We start from the raw sequence: 25,609 nt of genomic DNA on the forward strand, positions 1-25,609 counted from the left end.
GAAAGTAGATATAAGAAAAGGAGCCAGACAAGGATGTCCATTATCTCCACTATTATTTATTCTGACCTTAGAAATTTTAAACAGGAAAATAAGACAAGACAAAGAAATAAAAGGGATGAGAATTAAAAAAGAAGAGTATAAGGAACAAGCATTTGTGGATGATTTAGTATTCATTATGGAAGAACTAACAGAAATGGATCCAAAGTTAATTGAGCAAATAGAGGAATATGGAAAAGTAGCTGGATTGAAAATAAATAAAGATAAAACAAAGATTATAGTTAAAAATATGAGAGAAAACAAAAGAAACAATTAATGGAGAAGTTAGATATTCAAATAGTGAAAAAAGTGAAATATTTGGGTTTCCAATGAACTTCAAGATGTATTACAGTGAAGAAAGATAACTATTATAAATTAAGAAATCAAATTGAAATAGTTTTGGAAAAATGGAAAAAATTACAATTATCTTTAATGGGGGAATTCATTTAATCAAAATGAATGTATTGTCAAGATTGTTGTTTCTTTTTCAAACAATTCCGATAAAGTTGGAGGAAAAATACTTTGAAAGTTTGAATAAAATGATCTGGAAATACATATGGCAAGGGAAAAAAGTGAGAATTAACCTTAAATTGCTTCAAGACTCCAGGTTTAGAGGAGGATTTGGTCTACCAAATTGGGAATTGTATCATCAAGCAGCGATGTTAACTTGGATTAAAGAATGGATCTTATTGAGAAATACAAGACTATTGATTTTGGAAGCACATGACCTACAACTAGGATGGCATGCTTTCTTATGGTATGGAAAAAATTGGATTCACGGATATTTCCAGAGACATTGTGTAAGGAATGGCTTGTTGGTAGTATGGGAAAGAGTGAAAGAAAAACATTATATGGAAGTACCAATGTGGCTTTCAACAATAGAAGCGTTGACACATCCAAATATGATTAACATGGACAAGATTGTAAGATATAAAGACATTTTAACAGAGAAGGGAGAATTAAAACAGAAACAAGACTTAGAAAAACAAGGGATTGAGACTGACTGGTATACACAGCTGCAAATACAATCAAAATATGATAAAGACTTGAAACAATATGGTTTTAATTTGGGGGAATCAGAGTTGGATCAGATAATGATTGGAAAGGATGAAAAAATGATTAAAAGACTGTATAATTATTTGTTGCAAATTAGATTGGAAGATGAAGAGGTAAAAGAGACAATGATAACATGGGCGAAAAATTTTGGATATGCAACAGAATTAGAATAGAATAGATATGCAACAACTATGAGAAAGGAATTATAAATTGACAATGGCAACTGCATATAAAGAACATCTATATAAAATGTTTATAGGTGGCATATGCCACCAGAAAGATTAGCAAAGATGTTTAAGGATAAATCAGCCAAATGTTGGAAATGTTTGCATTTGCCGGGATCATACTATCATATGTGGTGGTCATGTTTAGAAGCAAAAAATTATTGGTCTAGCATACAGAAATGGTTGGAGGAAATATTACATAAATCTATAGAATTAAAACCAGAGTTTTTTTTGTTGGGTATTCTCCCAGAGAGATATAGTAAAGAAGATGTGTATTTAACTATACATATAATAACAGCAGCAAGAATTGTGTTTGCACAAAATTGGAAGACAGAAAAAATTCCGTCAGAAGGTGAAGTAATAAAAAAGATCTTAGACTGTGTGGAAATGAATAGATTAACTCCAAGAATAAGAGATAAAGAGGAATCAGTGTATTTCAAGACATGGGGAAGATTTTATATATGGTTAGAAAAGAAATATGAAGATAAGAGGAGTCCAAACAACTAATTCCAATTGATCATAATAAGAAAAATAATAAAAGTAGAAATGCACAAAAAAACCAACAGAAATAAACCTTAAGAAAAAACTGACGTCAGAGAAATCTAACTCAAATCTCTTCAGCTAGACTGAGTGAAAAGACTGTTTCACTCAGGAAAAAAATGCTTACACTCAGTGTCTAGCAAAGCAAGAAGTGAATACCCATGCATGGATTGTCGGAGCAGCAAGACTGGAAAACAGTGTATTTCAAGACATGGAGAAGATTTTATATATGGTTAGAAAAGAAATATGAAGATAAGAGGATAGATAAATGATTTGGATAATAGAAAGTTAAACAAGAGACAGGATAAAAAAGAAATAGAAACCCAGATGACACCAGAGTAAATGAAAAAGGGGGATGGGAGGGGGGAAAAGAAAGAAGATAATAAAAATAAGTGTACAATTATGATAACAATACTGATAGAATAAATCTGAAAAGAAATTGTAAGAAAGTATATACTATTAGAATACAGGAGTTGTTCGGATACCAAACAAGGAGAATATTCCATAGCAAAGAAGATAGAAATGAGAGAGAAGAGGGTAGGAAGAGGAGAGGGAGGGGGAGGAATGGAAGAAAGGGAAAAGGAAAGGAAGGAAGGGTAGGGGATAGGAGTAGGAGAAAAGGTGAGTAGGGGGAAAAGAAAGGAGTGGGGGAAAGGAAAGGGAAGTAGGATGAGGTAGGAGAGGAGGGAAGAGAAAGTAGGAGAGGAGTGGAGGGAGGGAAGGGAAAGAGGAGAAGAAGAAGAAGGGTTGTTGCGAAATGAGGGAAGAAACGGTAGAAAAGCAACTCCAAATGTAATTAAAATGTCTTATTTTAATGCTTTCTTTAAGGAAAACATGCATATGTATGATTAATTATGTATAAGAAAATGTACATTTTATGTTATGTGTATAAGAAATAAAACTGACAAACTTTTCCAAAAAGAGAGAGAGAGAGAGAAAGAGAGAGAGAGAGAGTATGTGTGAGATAACAGGTTAATCTCCAAAATAATGAATTGGAAAATTTATATATTAAATGATAGTATGGAAACTGCTTGGATAGAACAAAAATGCATTTTAAATGCATTGTAAGCCGCCTTGAGTCTTCGGAGAAAGGCGGCATACAAGTTAAACAAATAAATAAATAATACAAGTTAAACAAATAAAAGAATTATATTGGAAATATCATACAGTTGAAGTTATGCCAATGGTAAATATAGCAAAGGTGTGAAAATGCATCATGGATAAACAATGCAAGAAATGGTGGCTCAGAAAATAAGGATGAAAATTATCACATAATGTGTATTTAAACTAAAGTTAATTGTATGTTGTCAAAATGAGAAGAAAAAAATAAGATTAAAAGAGGCAAAGAAAATACAGAATGATTTTAATTAAAATAAAGAACTATTTTGGAAGCAGATGAAGAGGACTAATTGAACAAAAAGCATCCAGCAGAGAAAATGGAATACAATTGATTGTCTGGAATAAAACTTAAAGACATATTGCTTGCTATTTTTGCCAAAATGACTAGTCCACATTGTGCTGCTGTCCTATCTCTTTTGTACATACGTGCAATGTCAGAAAACATGTACAAAAGAGGAGAGGCTTGCAGCCTCTTTCTTCAGAAACCACTTCCTTGAAATAAAGGAATGCTGGAATTGAAATATATGCAATATATGGTAGAATTCAAGGGGAAAAATAATAGAATCATAGATTTGGAAGGGACATAAAAGATCATGAAGTACAACTCTTTGCACATTGCAGGATTCACTCTACCATCCCCGAAATAAAACTATCCAGTCTAAAAACCTCTGGTGTATGGGAAAAACTGACTCCCTAGGCAAGTTATTTCACTGATTGACTACTCTGTCAAGAGGTTCTTTCCAGGGTCTAATATACATCTGTAGGATATGAGAAAATTCAAAAATAAAAGAGTGTGTAGGTATATAGGTTAGAAATGCATATAAGTGCAGATTCAATTTTGATCAGGCAGAGGGTTGGACTGGATGACCTGCAGGTTCCCTTCCAGCTCTGCTACTCTGTTAAATTTGTTAGACATTATTCTGCTTTAAGATAGTTGGAGAACATGCTGAAAGCATATCAATATGTAACAATGTTGTGTTAGAATAGATCTTCTTTTGTTTGAGGCCAGTTAAAAAGAGGCCCACTCTTTAGTGCCAAGCCAATAGAGATAAGAAAGAGCCATGCTTGCAAAATATTGTTATGGGTAGTTATAGTTATACATGTTGATGAACATGTAATTAGAGAAAGAGATGATGTTCTCTCTAAAAGGCGCTTTGGATTAGCCGTGATCGGTCACTGGATGCGATGTAGGAGGGGCATGGGTGGTGGGGGGGGCGTTGCGATAGGGAACTATAAAATGTAATGCTTTTGAAACTTTAGGTGTGGCTTCCTGGCTCAAACTCCTTGTTGAGATCTGCTGGGATACTACCCTATTTTGCAAAACTGTTTTTATTATTTTCTTTTAATAAAGTCTCTGTTTTCATCGACCCATGCTTGTTGGTTGAATTCATTTCCAACACATCTACAGCTGAAATTTTAGACCATTTGTTTTGGTCAAGTCCTCTGGAATAAGTGAAATAAGTGCAAACCTTCTATCGTGAACACGGTGGGTTCTAAATTTTTTTACTACCAGTTCTGTGGGTGTGGCTTATTTTGTGGGCATGGCTTGTGGGAGGTAATGTAACTGGGTGGGTGTGGCCAACTTTTTTTTTTACTTTTAAAAGCATTTTTTTCTACAACCTTAAGAGGTTGCAGAAAAAAATGCAAAAAAACATCCATAGATACACTCAGAATACATTTAATCGCCCGCCCTTCTTTCTCCCCCCTCTGCATACCCAGCGCCCTATTACAGCCGCCTCTGGGTCCCGGCCGGGCAGCCAGCAAAGCCTTCCTGCCACTTCCTCCTCCTCCTCCTGCTGCTGCTCTGACAGGGAAGCCCCGCTGAGGGGAAAGCGAGCTACTCTAGCCTGCCCATCAGTTCCTTCTCCTTCCTCCCCTCGGTTTACCCGGCTCCATCAAAGCAGCACTGGAGCTGCCAGCCCAGCTTTTATCTGGTGCCCCGAGTTTGTGCACTGAAAGGAGGCTCACTCAGCCCCTGGCGAGCGTCGAATGGAAACCCCAGCCAGCCTTCCCTCCCAAGCTCCGCAGCCGCAAAGACAGAGGCGCTTGTCTGGGGCCGCTGGCGGCGCCCACTGAAGCCGAGGGATGTTGAGGGACCGAGGCAAACCCCCACATCCTATGCCCCCCAAGTGCTCTATCAGCCGCCCTTCTCCCCCCCTTAACAACCCCTTGAAGAGAAGCTTGGCGCGTTCCTCAGTCCCGACGGAGAGAGTGAAATGGGAAGTCCCTGTGCCTTGCGAGAGTGGAATGGTCCCTGGTTTAGGATCAGGGTCAGGGATAGGTGCGTCCTCCGCTCCTCCGTGGACACTTTTGTCAGCCAATCAGGCCTCCTTCCTTCCATCCCTCACCCAGGGATCCGCTGGGCCCCGTGCTTCCCATGCCGGCTGAGCGAAGCTAAAGATAGGCCCAGGCCTCTGGAGGGAGGGAGGGAGGGAGGGAGGGAAGCCTTGGCCTGCTGATCTTGCCGCCACCACCCCCTTGCCCCCAGCAAGAGCGGTTCTTGTGCTGCCACTTCTCCAGCAGCAACAGGAGCAACTGCCGGGGCAGAGAGGGCGGGGCAGGCTGTGGTGGCAGGCCGTTCTTGCCGGGTAACAGACAGGCTGCTCCTGGAGCAGCCAGGAGAAGGAGAAGCTGCCACCAGGGAGGCGAGCTGCCCCAGGAGGACCGGAGGAGAGCACAGCTTCTCACTCATAGAGATCTACTGATGGGGAAGTAGGCATGGTAAGAAATGTGTGAGCCAGGAAGCGGTTATGCTCCCTAGCCGGAGAGGGTTGCACGTTCACTCCAGCAAAGGTTTGTGCAACTTTCTCTGGTCAGGGAGCATAACCGCTTCCTGGCTCATGCATTTCTTACCATGCCTACTTCCCCATCAGTAGATCTTCATGAGTGAGAAGCTGTGCTCTCCTCCGGTCCTCCTGGGGCAGCTCGCCTCCCTGCTGGCAGCTTCTCCTTCTCTTGGCTGCTCCAGGAGCAGCCTGTCTCTTATACCTGGCAAGAACGGCCTGCCACCACAGCCTGCCCCGCCCTCTCTGCCCCGGCAGTTGCTCCTGTTGCTGCTGGAGAAGTGGCAGCACGAGAACTGCTCTTGCTGGGGGCAAGGGAGTGGCGGTGGCAGGAGCAGCAGGCCAGGGCTTCCCTCCCTCCAGAGGCCTGGGGCTATTCCAGAAGACTGCTCGGGTGGGGAGACAAGGAAGCCCCGGATTGCCCATCCTTGCCACCACCGTCCCCTCGCCCTCGGCGGCAGCGGTTCTCGCACAGGAGCAGCTGGCAGGGGAGAGGGGATGGCGGCAGGCTTTGGCAGCAGACAGTTTGAGGCGGCTAAGAGGCAATGTTCCTCCTCCTGCCAGCCTCGAGCTCAGGTCCGGGCAGCATCCCCCCAGCCATACCTGGCTTCTCCCTGCGGTGTGGATCCCAGGCAGCGCAACTTCGGGGCCTTTCCTCATGGTGGCGGCGATCAGGCAGGCAGAAAGGTGCATGGAAGCGACTGGCAGCAGTGCTCCTGGCTGGCAAAGGGCGGAGTCCCGGGGCTGCATGCGGGCAATGACGGTGGGCGGGGTAAGCGAGCAGCGACCGGGCCGGAACCAGCTTGGGGGCGTGGCCAGCCAATCTTATTACCGGTTGTCCGAACTACTAAAATTTTTTACTACTGGTTCTTGCAAACCGGTGCTAACCGGGAGCAACCCACCTCTGATCGTGAGGTAGCTGTTATGTATTTGAAGATAGATATTATGCTTTCTCTCAACATTTTCTTCTGTAAACTAAAAGTAGTTTATCAGTTTATCAGTTCCTCATAGGACATGGGTCCTTACAGCATCTTGATGGCCTTTCTCAGTATTTGCTCCAGTTTATCAATGATTTTTTTTTAACTGGAGTAATTTAAAATAATTTTTAAACATCATAAACATAGTGAAAATGTTAAAAACTAGCAGGGATGCAGTTACAGATAGTGTAACTGGGGCATCTTAAAATATGTGGTTTGCTTACGTAATCACTGTGTGACTTGTTTAATGTGTGAGTCAAGATAAATGACTGGCAAATGGAAGAATGCTGTTCTTGTTTCTATCCAAAGGGAAAAGTAGCACGCCTGAACACAAAAACTATATTTGTTTATTTTAAGGGAAGAAGGTTAATAGAATTTTGAAAGTGTATGAGATGTACAAAAAACCAACTTCATATAGTGAAGTTCAGTTTTATGCTGGGAAGGGACCAAATAGTTGTTTCAGGAAGTTATTGACAAATGAATGAATGCAAGAGACAAAGTTGGTTGCATAATTGCAGACAGAGAAATAATGCACGATAAAGTGCATATTACAGAATGTCTTGTACAAATTTAAACTTCTATTTAAATAATAGAAGTAAAGGGATGCATGCAAGAGAATAAATGACATTCCTAGTGAATTGTTCAACAATGAGCAGGAAGGAAAGAAAGAATATATGATGATTGTTTCATGCTTTTATAGTTAAATGTATAAAAATATCTGTGATGCTTTTAGGAACTAAGTGATTAGGGACCTGACTATATTTGTGCTTTTCAATGCAGATGTTATTGGCTGGGAAGCCAAATGATTTGCAGTACATGTTAGACAGATTACATGATGCAATTAGAAGACTAGATCTGAAAATCAGTAAAGATTTTCCCTGCTCCTTTTTAAAATGTCCATGAAACTACTCAGTGAGATCATCCGACACCATAGGATGAGATATCAGCAGGCTTATGATGCACACATCTCCATCCTTGGTGATCCAAGCAATGCTGTGTCTGTCCTCTCTCAGTGTCTGGAGGCTGTATGGGTCTGGATGGAGGACAACAGGTTCAACTGAAGCCAACAAGACAAAGTGGCTGTGGAAGCGTACAAAGGACCTCTGGATCCAGTTGTTTATCATCTTTAGCTCTGGATAGATTGCAATATCCCAGACAGATCCAATGCACCACTTGGGGATCCTACCCCATACAGATCCTGTGCACCACTTGGGAGTCCTCATGACTCCTGCTCAAAGTTGGCCTTTGTACAACTTTGTATTGTGCACCCTGAATCCGCAAGGCCATAATGTACCATAATGTAAATCTAGTTAATTAAATCAAGGAAATAAAGACTTTCATATCATTTGGATTTGATGTTGTCTCATGGTAATTCTAATATTATGCAAAAGCTTCTCCAATTGTTTTTGAGCCTCAAATGATTTGTGTATGAATTTGCACAACAATTTTTAAACACTGAAAGAGTCAAAATTTACAAAATTTTAAAAATTAAAAATTTATGAAAAATGTGATTGATTAAAGAGCAACTTAAAAATGCAAGCAGTAAAACCCAAAATATGGCAGAAGGAATCAATGTAAAAAAGAGCAGGGAGTATCTTTTAGGTGAAAGTTCTATACCATGATTGTTCACAACTTAACAAAAAAAGTTTCTTCAGTATGTCTGAAAACTGCTGTATAAGAACCAGTCAAAAGTAAAGGCTTGGCATATACATGTTAGAAATATATAAAATAGAGAAAAAATAGTGAGTAGAAAGAAAGATAATTTAATTTCAGGTGAGCTCATATGCTCTGAGCCTTGCAGCCATCTCAACTTCCTATTGCTCTCCATGGGAAAACACACTTTCAAACACATTAGGGATGCTGTACATACATTTTTCTTCAACCAATTGCTGTAGAAGTCATTAATACTGCTCCATTCAAAATCACATTTCCTATGCAAAACAACAACAACAAAAATGACCTGTACCAGAACTTGCTCTGGTCTGGGTAAACAACATATTCTTACAAGCTTTTAAACTTAATTTTAATTTTTGGAGGCATCTATGGCTAGACAAACTATTTTTCTATATGTTCAGCTGCCAACAATCAATTTTTTTTAGTTTACTCATTTGCTATTTTACTGCTTCTATTCCCATGATTTTTGCTCTAGTATTACCGCCAACACATACATCCCAATATAATATTTGTAATATCAAATGTTATTAAATCTTCAAAGAAGGTTCTAAGAAACTAAATCTACACAATTTTGTAACTCCCTTGCTAGTAGTTTTTAAACTAATTACAATGTGTTTATTTAATATTCTGCTTTGTTTCCATTTTGCTTGTAGCTCTTTTTCTCCTTGGCAGGTAATATTCTTATATTCCAAAGATTTAAATCTGATTTCTGTACACATTTAATCAAATAAACATTTAATTCAATAGTTTATGAAACATCTTGCACACAAAGGTTGTAGTTGCGGGTTTCAGTTTCAGTGATTTGTTCAGTTGCTATGAGACATGGTGGCTTGAAGTCTTGCTTAGACAATTAGAAATGCTTTTCTGTAATGGGTTCTTGGAATTTTATATACAGTACTGATAAAAAGCACAGTAGTTTTAAGACTGGTTTATCATTCTGAATACAGAAACTATTGCATGACAGAGGATACAGTGATATCCAGAGTTATCAAGTAAGTTCTAAGCAAACTATGTTTCTTTCTGCATGTGTGTGATCCCACTCACCACAATGTCGACCCTGAAGATGACATATGTGTAGCCATATTTTTTTGTAGCCTTTGTCTATTATTTTCTTAGATTTTTAGGTTTCCTAGTAAAGGACTTTAATGGTACTTCAGGCTCGCCACTTTCTAGCTGTTGAAAGGGGGATTATAGAGATAAAGGGGGAATGTTATGTCTAGGTGACATTCCTTCCCATGGGAACAGAGAAGATGCTTGCAGCTGGAGGAAGGTGGAGTTTGAAGTCACTGGACTGATGGACTGAGAATTGATTGGAGATTGTGACTCAGGGGGGATTATTTCAAACTTTTACTTTTTATTGGGTGTAATTCCGGATCCTGGCCAGAGTTGGAATTACACTGAGTCCCTGCCAATTTGATATGTTCCTAATAATAATAGCAATAGCACTTAGACTTATATACCACTTCATAGTGCTTTACAGCCCTCTCTAAGCAGTTTACAAAATCAGCATATTGACCTCAACAATCTGGGTCCTCATTTTACCCACCTTGAAAGGATGGAAGTCTAAGTCAACCTTGAGTCAATAAACAGACTGTCAGATCCCTATCGTGATACTGCAATTCCTGTAGGGAGGAGGGCTTAGATCATTTACTCACTTATTACCCTCTTTCTGTTTTCCTGCAACCCTTTAGTTTATAACTCTGACACCTATCTGCCCTGTGTTTTGATTTACCTTTGGGGAATGTGTAAAGGGGGAGGGTCATCTGGTTTTTCTCGGTTCTGAAGCTTCTGGAGAGAAGTGCCTGGGAACAGTCCCTTATCTCCTTCCCAGGATGACCGTCTTGACAACATCATCACACCTGTGGATTGGCTCATTCAACATTGGACTGAGAGGAGGGGTTTCTAACTCCTTTATCCTAACAAAATTGCCTAAGGTGACCTTAGAGCCTGCTTTGTTTTTGTCTTGCAATCACTTCTTTTCAATAAAAGGTTTCTTTTGAAATGCTGCTGTTTCAAGAGTCCATACTTTCTTGATTTGGGGAGTAGAGGCAAGACCTTATATAAAGCAGGCTCTGCAAAAGTGGTCAACCTGGAGAAGCAAACTTGCTCTACCAAAGGAGAGGGAGAATGCTGGGGTGAAACCTCCACCAGCACCCAGCCAGAAACCAGCTCCTTCTGCCCCATTGAAGATAACGAAGCCAACTTGGAAACCTCCATGAAGCCCAGATCGTCGATCGGAGTGGGGAAGAAGAACAACTGGAATGGAGGAACCCGAGGAATCACCCTCACCAGAGGCAGTCGACAATCTGGCTGGAAATGTGAGCTGGAAGCCCTGTCCGACCAGGAAGAGCTGATCAAAAAAACAGGTTGAGATGACTGCCTCAAGAGAAACATTATGCAGTTCTTGATGGAGGCTCTTGAAAACCTCAGAACTAGGGGGGAATTAGTTCGACACCAGAGAGGGGTGATGCAGCAACAGCAGCCAATGAGACGGGACCCCTGCTCCAGATCCAGCAGCAGCAGGCCAAGCAGACATGGCAGGGGGAGCAGCAGCCATCCAGGTGAATCTACCCCATACAGCACCAATCCTTGCAATTGTCCCTGGCCATCCCAGAGCACCACAACTGGAAGGAACCCCCCACCCCCGGGAATGAAGTAAGATGGCAACCCGCAGCAACTGGGTTTTTTCCTGGCACATGTCCTCACGTACATGCAAGTGTATGGGAGGGGTTTCCAGACCCAGGTGCTTGGGTCCGAGCCATTATCTTGGCCCTGGAAGGGGCATCTGCCCATTGGATGGTGACCCCCCAAATTAGATGCCCCTGAACTGAGGAACTTCGATCAATTCATGATGGCTCTCTGCCGCCAATTTGAAGAACACTTGGTAGACCACAAAGCTCGCATTCGCATCAGAATGGTAAAAAAGGGGTGAAAGCCGGTAGCTGAATACACTGAAGAGTTTTGAGACCTTGCCTGCAGAGTGGACTGGCCAGAAAACATCCTAGTGAGCTGGTTGAAAGACGGCCTGAATGACGACTTCTACCATGTCTGCATGGCTCAAGGGACCCCAGACTGCCTGCACGACTGGTACTTCCTGGCTGAAGAAGCGGAGATCGACATGGCCAAAAACCAGTACCGAGGGGAATGAGCCTGGAAGAGATCCCCACCCCAGGGGAAGTGAGAACCATTCAAGCCACAACCCCCCCTGTTATCAAGGTCTGCCTGCTTCAAATGCGGGAAGGAGGGGCATCATGCAGCTAAGTGTCGTTCAAAAACTCCTGCTCGAAAGCCAGAATGCCTGTCCAGAGAAAAGCCTGTGAAAACAACCCCCCCAAGGAAAAGACAATGCACTGAGAAGTGGAGAGGCCACAGAGTTTCGCCTCCTTGCAAAATTGGGGGAAGGAACTCCGGCATCTCCTGGGAAGGAACCTGGCACGTCCAAGAGCAACCCTGAAGATGACCCACTGGTAAACAAATCAATTAAGCCACTCACCCTGCCCCTAAGGCTATTCGTCCTGGGCGGGGGGAGAAAGAGTGAAAATCTCAGCTCTCTTGAACTCAGGGTGCACCTAGTGTTTGATTAGTCCAACCCTGGTGAGACAATTGGGCATACACTTGTGAAAGCTAAAAAACTCCATCGCATTCTGCCAGTTAGACGGTTCCGTCGCAGGGGGGAACTGGCCATTTTTGCCACAGAACCCCTGGACATAGTAATGGGGACTCGTGATGAGAGACTCATTTTCATTGTGGCACCTGGAATGGAATGGCCACTAGTCCTGGGACTCACCTGGCTAAGGAAATGGAACCCCAGAGTTAACTGGGAACCCTAAGGTTCCAATGAGGAGTGACCGGACCACATGGCTGAAGGGAAGAAATGGGAGGAAATCCAAACAAAGAAACAGCTGTGGCTGGGAGAGCTGCGCTAATGCAGGACATTTCCAGGGAATATAAGGATTTAGCTGAAGTGTTCAATGAAGAGGGCTCCGAAGCTCCCCACCACCACTGTCCCACAGACTAAGCCATTGAGATCCTCCCAGGCGCTAAACTACCAAAGCCCAAGATGTATAGCATGTCCCCCAGAGAACTCGAGGAATTGTGGATCTTCAGAGATGGCTAGGGGATTCATCGAACCACATGACCAAAAAGTGCAGCCCCAGTGTTAGTCTGAGAAAATAAAGATGGGTCTTTGTGCTTATGTGTGGACTTTAGAAACTTGAACACTATAAGTGTAGAGAATGTGTACCTCCTTCCCCTCATGAAGGACATGTTAGCCAAGGGTAAAATCTTTTCAAAACTGGACCTAAGAGAGGCTTACTACCAAATCAGGATTAGGAAAGGGGATGAACGGAAAACAGTTTTTAACACCCCCTTGTTACCAATTCAAAGAGCTTCTGTTTGGACTGCAAGGGGCTCCCGCTGTGTTCATGCAACTCATAAACGAGGTGCTCCTTGAGCACCTATACAAAGGGGTTCTGGTGTATTTAGATGGCATTTTAATATACATTGAAACAAAAACTGAGCATGTAAAACTTGTCCAGGCAGTCTTAAATAAGCTCTGTGCCGCTAAGTTTTATGCAAAACTGTCTAAATGTGAGTTCCACAAGGATAAAATAGACTATCTGGGATACCGGATATCCCACAAGGGCGTGGCAATGGACTCAGGGAAAGTATACACGGTGATTGACTGGACTCCTTCCCACACATGCAAGCAACTGCAGAGTTTCCTGGGGTTTGCAAACTTCTATTGACAATTTATCCTGGCTTTTGCACAAATTGCACTCCCCATCACTAATCTTTTGAAAACATAAGGGGGGGGGCAAGCCAAAGCCGAGGCAACCCTTAAACTGAACTATGGAATACCAGGCGGCATTCAAGAAATTGAAACAGTTATTCTCAGTTGAGCCAATTTTGAAGCACCCAGACACAGAAAAACCTTTCAACATACAGGCAGATGCCAGCGATGTGGCTGTCGGGGTAATCCTACTCCAAGAAAACAAACAGGGCCCTGCACGTACACCTTTAAAAAACAGATACTGAACAGAGATGGGCCATCTGGGAGAAAGAGGCATATGCAATGCGATAGGATCTCCTTACCTGGAGACATTTCCTAGAGGGGAACAAAATCCCCTTTGAAGTGTGGACTGATCATAAGAATCTGGAGGCTCTTAAGACCTTGCGAAAATTCTCTCCAAAACAAGCGCGTTGTGTTCAATATTTTAAATGTTTCGACTTCAGCCTCAAATATTTTCCTGGGGGAAGAAATTTTCTAGCAGATGCGTTGTCTAGAAAACCACAGTATAATAGCGATAAGCCCGAAGTGATCAAACTCCTGCTCCCAACCGGCAGCCAAGATGATAAACAGGATGCAAGCTAAAAAAGTCCCCCTAGCAGACAATGCAGGCATTCAAACAAGCCCTACTAAATCCCCATTATTACCCTTTCCTGTTTTCCTACATATCCTGCAACCCCTTAGTTTATAATTCTAGCTCTCACATCTATCTACCCTGTGCTTTGATTTACCTTTGGGGAATGTGTAAAGGGGGAGGGTCATCTGGTTTTTCTCAGTTCTGAAGCCTCCAGAGAGAAGTGCCTGGGAATAGTCCCTTATCCTTCTCAGGATGATCATCTTGACAACATCTTCACACCTTGGATTGACTCATTCAACATCAGACTGAGGGGAGGGGTTTCTAATTCCTAAATCCTAACAGAGTCTGCTTTGCTTTTGTCTTGCAATCATTTCCTTTCACTAAAAGGTTTCTTTTGAAATGCTGCTGTTTCAAGAGTCCGTACTTTCTTGATTTGGGGAGTAGACCTTACACAGACTTTAATGGACAATGGATGCCTCAGAATTTATTTCAGGGGACATATTACTTGGAATCTTAACACACAATATATGTTAAAAGTAATAAAAAGCATTTCCAAAAGGTAGTTTTAAGAAAAGAAGTCATCTTATTTCTTCTGCAAAAGTTCAGACATTATGAAAAGCAAATAGTTTCAAAGGAAAAAATAGTTAACTGAGTGACAAAATAATAAATAAAACTGCATGGCAGTAGAGGCTGGTTTTCTCTGGGCTGAGAAGTTAAACATGGTCAGGATGTAATGAAGGTGGTTAAGTTACACCAATTTGTATTTTTTTAAAATAATCTGGAGGTAGGTAATGGGAAATTCCTTCTATATAGTGCAAATGTTTCTCAATCTTGGTAACTTTAAGATATGTGATTTCAACTCCCAGAATTCCACAAGCCAAGTTTATTCTGGCAGCTGGAGTCCATATATCTTAAACTTGGCAAGATTGAGAAATATCACTCTATACTAGTAGACATTTTCCAAGATTCAGGAGTTTTATATACTAATCTGAAAATTGTCTTAGAAATGGGCAGAAAATTGACAGAAGATGGTCCTCAAATACGTAACTGACTGATGTATTATACTTCATCTAGGTTACAATATATCATAGTAAATGAAATGTAAATATAGAAACAGGCAGGATTTTTATTCATAATGACTGCATGACCTTTTGAAATTATAATTGTAAAGAATGAACTGTATGTACTTCTGTAAAATTTCCATGATTGATGCACAATTTAATTTTTATGTATGGATTAAAAATAACATAGTAAAATAAGTTTTTAATAACATTTTTATTCCATGCTGAGGTTGAAGGATCTAATGTGAGAGAGAAATTAGAATAATGCTTTTTAAAAAAAAGGAAAGAAAAATGAGATTTTGTTTTTGAGCAAAATATTCATTTGCAGTTTTTAGAATATAAACAGTGAGGGAAAATGGTATGTTACTTATGCTACTAATAATGGTCACTCAAAGCAGTATGGAAATAAAGAGAAATGTGAGGATCATGATAAATTATTATCATACATATGATACATACATTTGGCTAGTTTAACATAGCAATTATATAATATGTACATGAAGGCCGATCAGATAACATTTTCAGTTCTTGTAGGCTTATAACATATATTTGTTCTGTCCCCGTCTCACACACGCACACAAACAGACAGCCGGGGGTTAAATAAACTGGCAGACAACAAATTCTTTTGATAAGAGGATTGGCAGCAACCCAGTAGCTGCTTGCCAAGACTTTACTCATAAACAAGATACACACAGTTCAAGAATTGTCAAGTCCAGTCTGTAATTAAATCCAAGGCAGATAATGTTGTTTCCAAAGATGCAATGTGACTCGATAGTAGTTAGTTTTGTCCGTCACAGAGTCTGAATGGCCACCTCACCCCCTTTTATACTCTGTGGGGTGTGGTCCAGTGACTCAGCTTAATCTCTGGCACGCCTCTTCTTCTGTTGTGCGCGCTTATCTCTGCGATGCTGCCGAGGATCCAGCCAAGACTCATCTCCCTCATTACTGTCCACCTGTGGCTGTGTGGACGTGGTTGGCCCCGGGCCTATCTCTTAACCTTCAGTGGACACCGAAGGCATTGCCAGAGAGGAGGGTCCTGGAGAGGGAGGCCTTGCCAACTCCTCTCCTTCACTCTCGGAGTCCTCTCCTGCCTCAGGTAACGGAGCCACAACAATATTCCTACTTATCAAAGCTTCTTATAGATACAATATTAGTTCACTGAAAAATTAGAAGTTTAGAATTATACTATAGTAGCTAGTTAGATAACTGAAACTGTTGTTTGTTCTAGTGAGTGAAATATTTGGGAATTATGGAAATCTGAAAACTATACAACTAATTATTATTGTTGTGTTCCCAAGTGTAGTAATAATAAAATACAATGACCATCTAACAAAATAATACAATTAACATACATTAGTAGCTTGCTCCCTATGTCAATCATAGTTATGGGAGAAATGTGACACAGTAAGAAAAGAGACCGGTTCACTGTGAGACCTGCTACTCACTCTCTTACAGTGTAACGGCCCCCCTTCCAACTGAACATCACTGCAGGGATATACATTGAGACGAACTTAATTCAGAAACAGATATAGAAAAATAGAATAGCATTATCAAGGCATCTATCACATTCTAGTTTTCTTGGTATTTCAGGTCTGTACATGATTGAAATCTATGGGTTTTTTTAATTAACAAGTTTTACAGAACTAAGTGCTTCTCAATGAAATATTAACAATGTTTAGATTCTGTCTTCAACACTAACAATTTGTACTGATATAAAAAGATGTAAGTATCATTTTAATGTCATTTTGATATTGACTTATATGCTATAAATAAAGTAGCTTTGATTTAATACTAGTATAAATTGAAGAAATTATAAAGCTTATTTGTCTAAGATTTTTAATACAATCCCCATTCTTCCTAACCATGTATACACATATTTACATATATATTAATAAAGATTCTGTTATAGTATTTTAGGATCAAATTTATTTCAGAGATTTGATCAGCTAAGAAACATAAATGGAGTTGGCAGTAATTATGGGGTGATTAATTAACACATAGAATTGCATGGGCACATGTAAAATTCATCCAGGTCCCTAACTGAAGAATCAAATTGTGTAAGCATATATCTGCTTGCTGTGCAGTCTGCAATGTCTGGGGACTTGGTTGTGCACTGTACTGAACTGAGGCCATAGGTCGATATTGCTGGGTTGTTGAGGTAAGACATTGACCAGAAGAAGAAGAATATACAGGCATCTGTGAAATAAGTACCACATTTTTATAAGCTCTCCAAAAAGCCAACCCACCCACAAAGTATGCTGTTGGGTTGATCATCAATGGGAGAACTCAAATAAAAAATAGTAAGAAGGAGAAATGAATCTCTTGAAATTTTTTTTTTTAAAAAATAACAAAACATTGTTTGGAAAGAATGATCTCAGAACAAAGTCGTATAAGACAGCAATGGAAGGAGAGATGGGGTCATAATAAAAGTTCTGGATAAAATGCTATCCAGTTTTTAAAACAATTTTTATCACTTCCAGGTGGAATTTTCTTGATAAAGAAATTAGAATTGGTAAATTCTAATTTATGCACTATTTGTTTATCAAATTCTTATGACACCTACCTCACCAAAAGTGTGTCATTAGTGTAGGGTAGTCTTTATTGTTATTGTACATCATATATACAACAAAATTGGTTTAGCCTCTCTGGGGCAATCCATAACAAAAAAAAATACAAAACAACATAAATAGTATAGAGAATAATCCCTATACAAGTAATTGGGGAAAAAAGACTAGTCATACGTTTCTGTATGTGCGTGCAGTGATTGTGATTGTGTTTAAAAGTCTGACAGCCTATGGGTAGAAGCTGTTTTTAAACCTGTTTGTCCGGCTGGCTATGCTTTGATGTCTTCTGCCCGATGGTAGAAGCAAAAAGAGACACTGGCCAAGGTGCAATGGTGGATTTCTTCCGGTTCAGGTGAGCAAAGTGCATGCAAAGCACGTGTGCGAAGCGAACCGGTTGTAACACCGGTTGAAACCCACCACTGCCAGGGTGTGAATCATTCCTAAGTATCTTCCTTACTCTGCTGAAACAGCGAGACTTGGTGATATCATCTAGTGGTGTTAGATGGCAACCGATGGTTTCTTATGCCAAATTGATCACTCTCTGTAGTGCCTTCCTGTCTGCAGCTGTTAGACCAGCATACCATACTGTTATACAGTATCTGAGGACACTTTCTATCGTAGACCAATAGAGAGAAGTCATTAGCCATTGTTCCACCTGATTTTTCTGCAGGATTCTAAGGTAATGGTCTCTGTTGAGCCTTACTAACCACCAGGGATGTGTTGTTTTTCCAGGTGAGATCTTGACTAATGAGCATTCCAGTGGTGAAATGTAAAATTTGTTACTACCGGTTCTGTGGGCGTGGCTTGGGGGGAGAATATGACTGAGTGGGCGTGGTCAACTTTTTTTTTTTAAACTTTTAAAACCATTTTTTCTACAACCTCTTCGGCTGAAGAGGTTGTAAAAAAAATGCTTTTAAAGCCTCTGATGATCCCAGCTGACTTGCCTGATCGGCAGAGGCTTTCTTTTTTTTTAAAGTCTCTGACGATCCCAGCTGACTTGCCTGATCGGCAGAGGCTTTTTTTCCTTTTAAAAACATTTTTTCTATAACCTCTTCAGCCAAAGAGGTTGTAGAAAAAATGCTTTTAAAAGCCTCTGATGATCCCAGCTGAGCCGCGCGATCATCAGAGACTTTTTTTTTTTACTTTTAAAAGCATTTTTTTGGCCAAAGAGGTTGTAGAAAAAATGCTTTTAATTTTTTTTTTAAAAAAAGCCTCTGATGATTGCACGGCTCAGCTGGGCAATGAGAGGGGGCAGGGATTTTTGCTACCAGTTCTCTGAACCACCCGCCTCCATCGCTACCAGATCGGGCGATCCGGTCCGAACCGGGAGCATTTCACCCCTGAAGCACTCCCAAGAATTTAAAAGAGGAAACCCTCTCCACACAGCCCCCCTAGATATAGAGTGGGGCAGGTTCCTCTCTGTGCTTCTGGAAATCTAGCACCATTTCCTTTGGTTTGCTAGTATTTAATTTAAGTTGTTTTTTGAACACCATATGGATACCTTCTAGATTTCTTCCTTATATGCTGATTCGCCCCCTCCAGTTATAATCCCCAACACCATTGTGTCATCTGCAAACTTTATTATGGTGTTAAATAGATTCGAGAATATGAGACTTATGTATACAGCGAGTACAAGAACGGGCTGAGCATGCAGCCCTGACGGGAGCCTGTTTTGATCTTCAGGATGGAAGATGTCAGAGACCCAACTCTTATTGTTTGTGGACAGTCCATCAGGAAGTCTTTGGTCCAGTCACAAACAAGGGGAGGGAAATTCAGGTCAGTCAGCTTTTCAGTGAGAATGTTTGGTAAGATGGTATTAAAGCCCGAACTGTAGTCTGTAAAAAACATTTCGACATAGTTCCCAAATTTCTTGAGGTGTCTCAATGCAGTATGTAAAGCAGTGATGATGGCGTCTTCTGTTGACCTGTTGCTTCTATAAGCAAACTGGTGTTGATCAAAATTTAGTGGAAGACAGGACCTGAAGTGTTGTAGAAACAGTCTCTCAAAGCACTTCATCACTATAGACATCAGTGCAATGGGTCTATAGTCATTCAGCCTGTTTATGGCTGCTTTCTTCAGAACTGGAATGATTGTGGCTGCTTTCAAGCAAGATGGAACTCTAGCCAATTGCAGGGAGATGTTAAAAATCCTTGTCAGGACCCCTGTTAATTGGTCAGTGCAGGGTTTTAACACTTTCCCTAGCACTCTGTCTGGACCTACAGCTTTGTTGGGATTTACGGCCTTCAGCACAGTTCTGACTTGATGTTCATGCATGGTTAGTGGCTGGAGATTAGAGGGCCTTTGAGCTACAGCCACAGAGACAGGTATTTTAACCTCAAAGCAGGCAAAGAAGCTGTTTTCATCATATTTCCCTTATAATTGGTTACATGTTGCAACCCCTGCCACACCTGTCTTGGGTTATTATCTGCCAGATGCTTCTCCTTACATACATATTGTTTGTGACTCTATGTCATATCAGCCACATACTTAATATATGACAAAGTTATAATTAAAGTTAGAAAGGTGCCTGAAATTCAAATTAACCTGTATTTAGAATGTAATGGCACGAAGTCAGGGATCATCATAATAATTAATGCCTTAATTACATATTTTCATAGTTAGGTGAACTGAACTTTTCTATATTTTTTTATATTTGAAAAGTACATTCAAAATCAGAGACCAAAAAAAGAAAAGAATATTAGATGTTTCTGCTTTCATCATACTATGTACAAATTATCTGAAAGAAAAAAACTCAGATATAATTCATTATTACAATATGTATTCTTAGAAAATTATAAATTGGTAGCCTACACAAAGCAATTTATATTTCATAAAGAAAAATATAAACTGAAATCAATTTAAATACTATTATCCACAGGGAAATTATTTTTGAAATTGACTGGAAAAGAATGCATTTGTTTTATATTTATTTAGTGATTTATCTGTCCAGCCATTGATCATTTTTAAGGATTCTATTGCTGGATAAAGTACTTAGTGAGTAAAAATCCTATAATCTCAAAGGATTAATAGTTAACTTCTAATAGTGACCAAACATTCATAACTTTCTCAAGAAATGACATTTAAAATAATTAAATGGTTTAAAGCAAAGTGATCAACAATGGAATGGAATCTTAGCAATAGCGATTCTATTACGTTTTACAGATTCGATAATTAACTGTGGTTTTGTAAATCCTGCCAAATGGACATTCATGTTCAGTTTCTCATGGATCTATCAGAAACTGAACATGTATTTAATACGGATAGTCAAGATGAGATTCTAACTTCAATTGTTGCAAAGTTTTGTTTCCTAGTTCTTTGGAGGGCTGTAGTTTTGGACACCATAATGGGTGTAGTTCAGTGGTGGGTTGCTACCGGTTCTCCCCGGTTCTTGCGAACTGGTAGTGGAAATTTTGATTAGTTCGGAGAACCGGTAAATACCACCTCTGCCTGGCCCCGCCCCAACCCCAATCTATTTGCTGCCTCCCGAGTCCCAGCTGATCGGCTAGAAGGAAAAAATCAGGGCTCACTTGACAAACAAGAGGAAAAAAAAAAACAAGACACCTTAGCTTTAAATTGAGAAGCCAAGAAGCCTCCCAACTGATCAGCTAGAACCGATCCGCTCCTTGTAAACCGCTCAGTGGTGATAGATTGGCAATTGAGGACAAGCTGCCTGAAAGTGGTTTCCGATGCTCTTTGTGGTGGTAGAGCGGCAAAAAACTATTTAAACTCCTGCAGCAGCGCTTCAAAGGGCCGCCCTACGGCTGATCAGCAGTAAAAGGCAGTATGATGGTAGACCAGTGCACTCCAAAAATAAATGGGTAGATCAGTGTGCTCCAAAAACAAATGGGTAGACCGGTATGCTCCAAAAACAGATGGGTACGGTTCTGCAAGCAGTTAAAAGCCTGGTAGACCAGTACCTCTGCTAAATCCTAAAGAATTGTCACATGACCATCAAACTATGCCCACAAAATAAGCCACACCCACAGAACCGGTAGTAAAAAAATTTAGAACACACCCCTGGTGTAGTTTATTAAATTATGTGCTCAAACCATCTTAAATGTATTTCTGTGTATACATTATATTGTATGTATACTGTATATACAGTCTGCTATTGATCCAGATGAGCAGTCTGAATATAAACTGCATAAATTCATTTCAATTTTATTTCTAATCAAAAGGCCCCAAAGCATAAATGAACAAGTTAACAAACAAATGATGTATTACCCATTTTGCAATTTGCTATATATGAATGAAATCAAAGGAAACATATAAAGAATTTCACATTTTTATTATATTTTAAAGACCAGAGAATCATGATTACACTTCTCTTTAGTTCAGACTCTTGACATATTAGAATTATATTATTTAGAAGCATCTAGGATACTGTTCGATCTAATTCTTTTGTACTTGCACTTATATGCATAAAACTGAGGGTAAGGACAAGTTATTTGGTAAAGTTTTGCCAATCATCTGTTAGCTCAACACCATGTTCCTCAGGGTTTATTATATTTAGTAGAAAAAGACAGTTAAACTGTCTCCAGAGGGTAAAAAAAATATGTTGTTAGAAGCAGGAATGAAAAAATAGAAATTATTAGTTATGTTTGTGATCAACACCACTACCTGAGTAAGATGCTTGAGTTGGTTGATCAAGTTAGAGACATTTGGATCTTTTAGCAATGAAGCTACCCTGAGCTGAGATTAGGGATGGGAAGGGCCTTCACCAAGGATATAATTGACTTCTGTATCCTTCTGAAAAGAATACATTAAACATAGTTAGAACAACTTTGTAATGGTTTACCTCATACCTGCAAAACCATTTTCAAAAGATGGATCTGGAAGATTTAAGCTCAACCTCTGATATTCTGCAACTTTCAATTTTCTTCCTGTTTAAAGTAAAAATTGTCATTTTACCACTTTATCACATCTAAATGAAAATGCTCAATCTCCAACAACTGATGATCATTCTTGACAAACTGCCGCATTAAGAGTACCTGTGCCATGATTATCGTAAATGTCTGGACATTAATAAATTCTATTAAAAAAAGAACAGCATAATGCTTTTATCCAAAGGAAAGTGATCCTGAATTTAAGATATTTCCCCAACAAAAAGCAGACTAAATAGCTAAATAGACTAAATAGCTCTAAATATATCTGTTAGGAAATGATAATTACCTAACTTGTTGGGTTGGCAATATATAAACCCTCAATATAGCTTTAAGACTGTATTGCTGTATTGCATCATACTGTGTCCTGATTGGTTTGCTCTGTAGCCAATGTCCTTAAGAGGGAACTTGAAAGACAGTTTGTTTCTTTTTGCTGATCGTTACTGCTCTTTACTGCCCTTTGCTGTGTTTGCTACTGTTTGCAACTGTTTATTGTGTATGACTACAACGACTGGTAAGAAGACTTTGTTATGGGATTATCCCTGGACTATTGTTTTACTATCTACTGCTTTATCTGTGTATGACCTGGACTGTTTATTGGATTGTGCCTTATTATTATTTCCTGAAAGTAAACACAACTCAGCGTATCTGTGTGTTGGCTGTGTTTATTCGCAACTGCTCTCAATTGCTTTCATGTGCACACCCTTGCTACTCAAAGGGTTATTCTGCGAATTCTTTAACAATATCTCACAAACTGCCCAGTTTCCCTACTTGTTATCACTTATTATTTATTTATTTAATTAATTATTTAATTAATTAATTTTTATACTGCCCTTCTCCCGAAGGACTCAGGGTGGTGAACAGTTAAAATAACATACATATAAAATGTGAATATAAAATGATTAAGCCAATTTGGTTCATCGGTTAAGAATCTTCAGCATAAAGATTTAGAACAATTAGAAGAGATTTATGCCAGCCCGGCTTTGTGAAATAGAAAGGTCTTAAGTGCACGACGGAAAGTACGAAGATCTGGGATCATTTGTATCCCTGGGGGTAAATATTAGAATCTATTGCAGGTTTTTTTTTTCTGAGGGGTTCTTGGTGCTCTCTGAGCTTGCTTGTTTTCTTGCAGATGTTTTATTACCCAAATCAGGTAACATCATCAGTGCTAGTATAGAATTCTGTTTGCTGTCAGTTTATATTCTAGTGGCTGGCCTGTCAGTATTGGTCTTAGAGAGTCTTTGATTGAGCTATTTGCTGTTGGCTTCTTTGGAAATTTCTACATTGGGGTATTGTTTGCTTGATTGTTGGTCTGATGTTAACCTTGGAGTTAATCTATGCTGATCTAGATGCTGATTGTTTTTTTTTTTTCTGCCTTGTGTAAAATTTTACACAGAGAGAACAGACACATGCACACACATCCCAGCCAACAAAAGACAAAAGTTCCACTCCAGGGAAAGAGAACAAATACTCAATATTAATAATTCAGTTAGTAACTATTGACAATATGAATTCTCTATACTATAAGGAATTCAATTTATAATATTATTGATTCTCCCTTGGTATTTAAACATAAAATCATTTTGTCTCACGAACTTTTCTTTTGTACTTATATATTCAAATAAATGCACACTGATATAGGAGCATTCTGAAATAAATTCTGCAGGAGTCAATTGTCTTACTCCTAGGGATGTATGCTCAACCAATTGTTGTACTGAGGATGAATCAATTTAGAAGACATAGTGGTAATAATGTAAATATGAGGAAACAATACAAGTTCCTCCAATGGCTCTTATTTCCTAGTGAAAATGCTTAGAATTTCTAATCCTTTTCAGTCAGCATGTTTGTCTGACTTCCTTCTCAATATATTGTTTTCATATGTACAGAGTGCTTGTTATGGGGAACTTCTCAATACATGGAAGTGTTAATGATTAAGAAGCCTGATTTTCTATAATCCTCATTAGCATGAGGAGATTCCATGGAAGGAGAATCTTTCAGTTGGAAATATTCATACTCAGCCTATGCAAATAAGAGTAATATGTTATAGATTCTAATTCTGTTGGAAGCACAGGAGAAGTTTCTCTTCCTCTCAGGACTATTAGTATTTGTTTTTTACCTGTTCATATTTTTTTTTTTTTTGCCAATGCTAGCTTTAACTTAATCTCAGTTGATGCAAGAGCATTTCACCTAATTCATGGATATTTATTTGAGGAAAAAAACCCTTTCTTTTCTATTTAATTATTTGGAATGATAAATATTTATTGCTAAATGAATCCCCTGGTTATTTTCATTTCATATTCATTTCATCTCTGAAGTGTTTCAAATTGTTACTTTCATTTTGAAAATGTTACTTTCATAAACTGTAGGTAGAACAAAAAAATTGCTGGATATGTCTATGTTCATTTGGTTAGTCTGGAAATGATTTTCCTTCTTAATCTTTATATCAAATTTGTTTGGCTGTTAATTTCAATAATTAATAAGAATAAAATGTATATTAATATTAATGTAAATAATGTTAATATATATTAATAAGGATCAACATATATTCTATATAAATATATATAGAAATGTATATTTTTCCTCATTCGTAATTAAGAATAAACTTTGAAATTAATTTGCATATATGTTTATTGAATTTTGATACAATATCCCATTTGGAATTTGCTTCTTAGCTATGTCTCATGTTCTGAGCATGAAAATTGCATTCTCAATATCTGTCTTCTTTTGGAGTGAAAGGAGTGGTTATTATAATTAGAATCAATATGATTCAATATTCAAATCAATATGAATTAGAACTTTTGCTTCTTGATTTCCTCAAAATAATTTTCTCTTGATTTGTTTAAAAATCCAACAGAGTTGGAAAGGTCATCTAGTCCAACCCCCCCGCTCAAGCAGGAGACCCTACACCATTTCTGACAAATGCAGTCCAATCTTTTCTTGAAAGTCTCAAGTGATGAAGCTCCCACAACTTCCGAATGCAAGCTATTCCATTGGTTGATTGTTCTCATGGTCAGAAAGTTCCTCCTCATTTCTAGGTTGAATTTCTCCTTGGTCAGTTTCCATCCATTATTCCTTAACTGGCCTTCAGGTGCTTTAGAAAACAACTTGACCCCCTCGTCTCTGTGGCAGCCCCTCAAGTATTGGAAGACTGTTATTATGTCTCCCCTGGTCCTTCTCTTCACTTGATTAGCCATGCCCAGTTTATGTAACCATTCTTCATATGTTTTAGTCTCCAGTCCCCTAATCATCCTGGTTGCTCTCCTCTGCACTTTTTCTAGAGTCTCAACATCTTTTTTATAGTGTGGTAAAACTGGATGCAGTACTCT

The 25,609-nt window shown here is 39.3% G+C and overlaps 1 protein-coding gene across 6 annotated transcripts in view; it reads right to left on the reverse strand.

Moving 5' to 3' along the window:
- ARPP21 (cAMP regulated phosphoprotein 21) overlaps positions 1–25,609 on the reverse strand; it is a 468,982-nt gene that overhangs the window by 119,230 nt on the left and 324,143 nt on the right. For all 6 annotated transcript variants that reach the window (XM_087892466.1, XM_087892468.1, XM_087892467.1 and 3 more), the window contains one exon: positions 22,206–22,283. The gene's annotated coding sequence lies outside the window, so the exon portion shown is untranslated. The remainder of the gene's footprint in view (positions 1–22,205; positions 22,284–25,609) is intronic.

The sequence above is a fragment of the Pantherophis guttatus genome, chromosome 4 (genome assembly GCF_059756535.1).
Source record: "Pantherophis guttatus breed Tessera chromosome 4, ASM5975653v1, whole genome shotgun sequence".
Lineage (NCBI taxonomy): Eukaryota > Metazoa > Chordata > Lepidosauria > Squamata > Colubridae > Pantherophis > Pantherophis guttatus.